Source organism: Apteryx rowi, unplaced genomic scaffold, assembly GCF_003343035.1.
Source record: "Apteryx rowi isolate R43461 unplaced genomic scaffold, aptRow1 scaffold_121, whole genome shotgun sequence".
Classification (NCBI taxonomy): domain Eukaryota; kingdom Metazoa; phylum Chordata; class Aves; order Apterygiformes; family Apterygidae; genus Apteryx; species Apteryx rowi.
In genome coordinates, this window is record NW_020447431.1 from 1,613,523 (window position 1) to 1,618,837 (window position 5,315).

The 5,315-nt window shown below is 40.1% G+C and overlaps 1 protein-coding gene across 1 annotated transcript in view; it reads right to left on the bottom strand.

Moving 5' to 3' along the window:
- LOC112978082 (sodium channel protein type 2 subunit alpha-like) overlaps positions 1 to 5,095 on the bottom strand; it is an 80,965-nt gene extending 75,870 nt beyond the window's left edge. The window contains 1 exon segment of the mRNA XM_026091205.1: positions 5,018 to 5,095. The gene's annotated coding sequence lies outside the window, so the exon portion shown is untranslated.
- Between the last annotated feature and the right edge of the window lie 220 nt (positions 5,096 to 5,315).

Sequence of the window (5,315 nt, forward strand, 5' to 3'; positions counted from 1 at the left end):
TATTCCAGATTAAAAAAATAAAAAAATAAAGCCTATAGCAAATTAAAAGCTTTTTCAACAAAACACTAAAAAACATTTATAAACACATTTCAACTACACAGTACATTGTAACTGCTTTCTTCTGCTTCTGACTGTACTGATTAATGCGACTACACAAGTTAAAAACTTTGAGAATACTTGCACATCTTCAAATCATTAAATTTATTTCAAATCCTTTCAGGTTTCCTGCTTGAATAGAAGCCTTGCTGTAAAAGCAAGGTTCCCAGATAGAATTGGGATGAAGATCTGCAAGGTGAGCAGGCACAGCAAAATATACCACCTGCTGGCCAAATATAGCCCTCAAGGCTAGGAAAATGAAGGCAGCAGGTACCAGGGAACCCACTGATGTATTTGGTGCAAAGAAGCACGGCTCCCTGCTAGGTGGCTGACCTTCAAAACAAACAGATTTCCTCACTGGCTGCCCAGGCACTCAGAAGATGCATTTCCCATTATTATAAAGTGCGTACATGCTAGTTGAGCAAGCCACATGACCAGTAAGTACATGCACACTAATTAATCAGTTGGGTGCCAGAAGCAAAAAGCTGCTTCTTAGCTGCTAGTCCAGTGAAACATCGCACACTTTCCCAACATGCACAGTTAAACTGCCAGCCCAAGAGTTGTCCAACTTTGCCTTATCTGGGAGAGCAATCACCACAGAGCATGGAGGCAGCAACAGGAGAATGAGTGAGAAGGGGAGACATGAGTGTGGCTATAATAAGAAAGATGAGGTGTGAGATGGCCAAGAATTACTACAAGGAAAGATGACAAATGCAGGAAACGCAATAGAAAGGAGAGGATGCAGACCAATAGAATCTGTAATGGCCTATCCACCTATTTGATTCAGAAGTTACTTAAACACGGCAAAAATATTTGGGTAAAACACTTTCCATGGATACTGTAAATATTCCAAAACATATATTATACATCCAGGAAATGTGGAGATACATTTATGAATTCAGTAAGATTTACAAATGCATACTTAAGCCACAAAAAGAAACTTGGCAATTACACAGTAGCAAAGTAAATATGCATCTATAGAAGTATTATTAAATAATATGCACCTTCAAATGAGATCTAAGTGAATCTTCAAGATTGTGTTTGCTATTTGATTGGTTTTTTTTCATAATATCTTTTCACCATGCTACACACTCATTTCTACATGCAAATAATCTTTACAGTAAATTGTAGCTCTCCAGATAGAGAGTCAAACAGAAAGTAATATATAAAGGCCTTGTTTAGCCTTTTCCAGAAATTCAGGCAGCAAGACTTGGCACTCTTGCACTAGTACCCACAAGACAGAGCAAAACTCCCATGGACAATCTGCTTGCTGTCAGTTTGGGTGCAGCGTGAACGGCACCAGGTCTATATACTCTACCCACACTGGCAAGTGTGATGGGCAGCAATATCAGCCTATAGTGCACTCCCTCTCTGCCTGCCCACGGGTGCAAGTAAGAGCTTCTAGAGAAACTGTGCTCCAGCCTGTCTGTAGGAAGCAGGTAACAGTGCAAGGGTATAAAGGGACACTTCATGCCACTGTGCTAGTTAGACCACTCTTGGCCCAGGATTTAGAAATTCTAAACAAGAATCTTATGTCCAAAAATTCAGGATAATATTACCAAATGATCCTGCATATTCATCTTCTTAGAAAGATACCACTTCAGGCTAAATGAAAAACAAACTGGATCTATACTTCAATAATCTTGTCAACAGAATAACAGCTCAAGAGGATCAACTAAAAGCACAGATACAGGAGGGGCTCACATTTATTACCTGTCACAAATTTTTAAAAGTGTATATTTTCAAAGTTGTTTTCTCTTTTATTTTGCTTGTTTTCTTACCTCCAGGCAAGAAAATTTCATGGGGTGACTTTTAAAAGAAAGAACCTAATTTTGATAGAGAACTTGACAGAACTTCTGCAGAAATAACTGTATCAAATTTACATGGCTACATATGAAACATATTCGAATTTGCTGTTTTTTCTCAGGAGAAGGCAATAATTACATAAAGACGGCTTACTTTTTCTTGTAAACTACTATTTTGCTACTAAACTTTTACAGTGGATTTCTTCCAAAATTTTAAGAAAACTATTTCTACTTAATTTATTAAACGGCATCAAAATATGCAACCTAAATTAGAAATGTGAGAACGGGTTTATTTCCTTTTAGGAAATCGGTAAATTAATGGTGGCAAAAACCTTAATGAGAGACACAAGATATCAATGAGAAATTTTCTCCAGTAACACGCCAACATGCTTTGGACACGAGTGCTTCAACCAGTACAACCACTCAGTGTTGAGAATCTCTCTCTGAGGAGAATGACACCTGTGATTATTATTGATATATAAACTCTTGTCCTAGACTGAGTTTACAATTTATTTCAAAAGATAACAAGTAGTCTTCCTGCAAGTAAGAGCAAACAGATTTTCACGGGGAAAACCCTTTCTGAAGATTAATTTAAATTATACCAGACTTGAATCTGCATGTTCAGGATTCTACATCCATAAATATGCAGCCCCAAAAGGCATACCAAATACGGCATCAAACTTTATGTCCCAATGAAAAAATAAATAAGGACATATATGTTTAAAAGATTGGTCCCAGAGATAGTATGTTTCCTTGGACTGGAACAAGGTGGAATGTCTTTTATATGTTATCACTGCTTATTAATGGTAGGGATATATTAATACAAATGAAGTTTGCTTATAGGAAGAGAGACAGAGTATTTAGCATCTATTCAACATTACCTCAAAGCCTCCTCTTCCCCACAAACAAGAGAAACTAGTTTTAAAATAAAATATTGAAGGTGAAAATTGTCCATCTCAATATTGTACTGCCGCTAATAAACCTTAGATTAATAAAATCCTTTTAAAAGCCCAGTAATTTGTTCATATCTCATTCTATTAATCTACATTTTGCATTTCTCTAAGTGCATATAATTAAAAATCAATACAATCCACTTCACTAATTTCCATTTCTCTCTGCGAAACTTCAGCTGCAAACACTGTTTACAGTGATGTTTTTATGTTAAGAAAAGGAAGGGGAAACCCTTGTTTTTGTGTCTCTTAGAAGTAACATAAATGTATATCCATAAAACTCTTAAATTTACTCAAGTCTTGTTTTTTCATCAAGCCTCTATCAGTATAAGTTTCAGCTAAATATTATTTTTTTAATGATCTCTTAAAGGTATATTTTTTAAAAATACATGAGAACAAAGAAAAAACAAGAGCCTGCACAAAATTATGCTCTTGAATCCCTAGCATACACAGTTGACAGGGATGGAGGGGGGGTGAAGATGACCTCAAACCACTTGGGTTGGCTGCTGGCCAGGCTGGCCCTTGGCAGAACTTGCAGCATCCTGCACGCCCCTCAGACTGCCCTGAATCCCTGCATGCAATGCACACAACAAATCTTTTCCTTCCAGCCCTGACACACCCTTTTTCATTAGGACTTGCAAAAGATTCTCTGTGTTTCTCGCAGAGAGCTCACAGCCAACGAACAGGATGAATTCTTCCTCTTTGCATGCAACGGCTGTTATCGCTGTTGTTTGTCAAACAAAGATGAAGTGACTGATCAGATTCAAATAAAATGTAGATTTTTCAGACCACTTAGAAGCTAGAGGACTACATTTTTTTCCCACTAGCGTTATGAAAATGGCAGTGACAGACTTGCCTTTCGTTCTGTATCCAAAAGAGTAAGAAAATTCACACCTTGATAACGCTGTAGTGCTACACATCAAGTGGTAAATACAGTAATTCATTACAGTGTTTACTGTCATTACAGTAATTCATCTTATGAAGTATTAAGGTTTTTTATTGCTAACTCCCATGAATACATTTTTACTCTAAAACAAGCTCAACTGGGATAAAATTCTAATTTTCACTTCTATAACTTAACTTTGCTTTTTGCATCCCACTCAAATTTAAATATTATTTATTTTTATATATTCCAGAACACTGATATATTTTGATAACAGAGAAACATCATATAGACTAGAGTCTTCAAGTTAAACAGAGAAATCTTCTGAACCTATCTGTTTAAGAAAAAAAGAGTACAGAAATCAATTCCCTTGATGAAAAACTTTCCACTGCATGGTTTTTCTTAAACCAGTCAGGTACTTTTGTGTAAAGGTTGTTCCTGATACTTGTTCATTTTCCTGCCAAGATATTTTAAGGTAGAAGCAGGGTCACACTCATGTGAAAAGCACTAAGTGTATTTTTCTAAATCATTACTATTGTATAGTACGATAAACCAATCCGGCTAACTAAACTAGTCTTGCTCTATCTGAGGTAGAAGATGGGATGCAATAAGTTTAAAGTAACGAGTAGTGCAAGAGTGGTTTAAGAGTCAGCTGTTAATTTTCACACAAATACTCAACAAATAAGGCATCCGGAAATTATAACATGCTGGTCTTCCTAGTTTTTCCTGTTGCTGTCTTTTCTCTGTGCACTTCTTCGATCTTTCTATAAATGTGGTCACTACTGCTTAGCAACCAAGGGGACATGATGGAAGACAGGAAAATTCTCCATCCTAGAGCTCACCCTGCTTCAGCCCCATGGCTGTAAACTATCGTTTCATGGCAAATCAAGAAGAATGTTTTCTTTGTTACCTCAGAGATACCAAGCGGGAACTCAGATATGGCTTTGCAGGAGCTGGGACTTTCTTTCTTTGGGGTGAAGGGGAATTTAACAAGTTGGAGATTAGGAGAACCTGAGAAGATCTGCAGGTAAAACAGTGCTTTTAAATGCTAACGCCAATTTGAAAAGAAAAAAAAAAAGTCAGATACCACAGTGATGAGGACCACAGAGAAAAGCAAAGGAATAAGCCCAATAAAATTGCGCTTTTATCAAGCACTTGAGCTGTCCTCAAGCGCGAGATGGGGGGAGGAAGGTGCCGGGGTGCCCTCAGGGACGCGCCGGCGGCGGCGAGAGCGAAGTCCAGCCAAAACCCCGCGAGCGAGAGGGAGGAAGGAGAATACTTACTTCTCCCATGCCACAGGTAGGTGCTGCCTCCGCGCCCAAGTGCCGCCTTCTCCTCCCGCCCGCTGCCTCTAGCTCTTCCTCGCCTCGGTGAAACGCCCGGCCCGGCCCGGCCCGCCGCCTCCCTCCCTCGGCCCCCGCAGGCGCCGCCGCCCCAGACGCCTCACCCGGCCGCGCCAAGGGGAACCGGCCGCGCCCGCYGCCGCCGCTGCGCCCCCTGCCGGCGGCCGCGAGGGCGGGCCGGGCAGGGCGCGGCCGTGGCGCAGCCTGCCGCGGGGGGAGCGGGGCCGCCGGGCCGGGC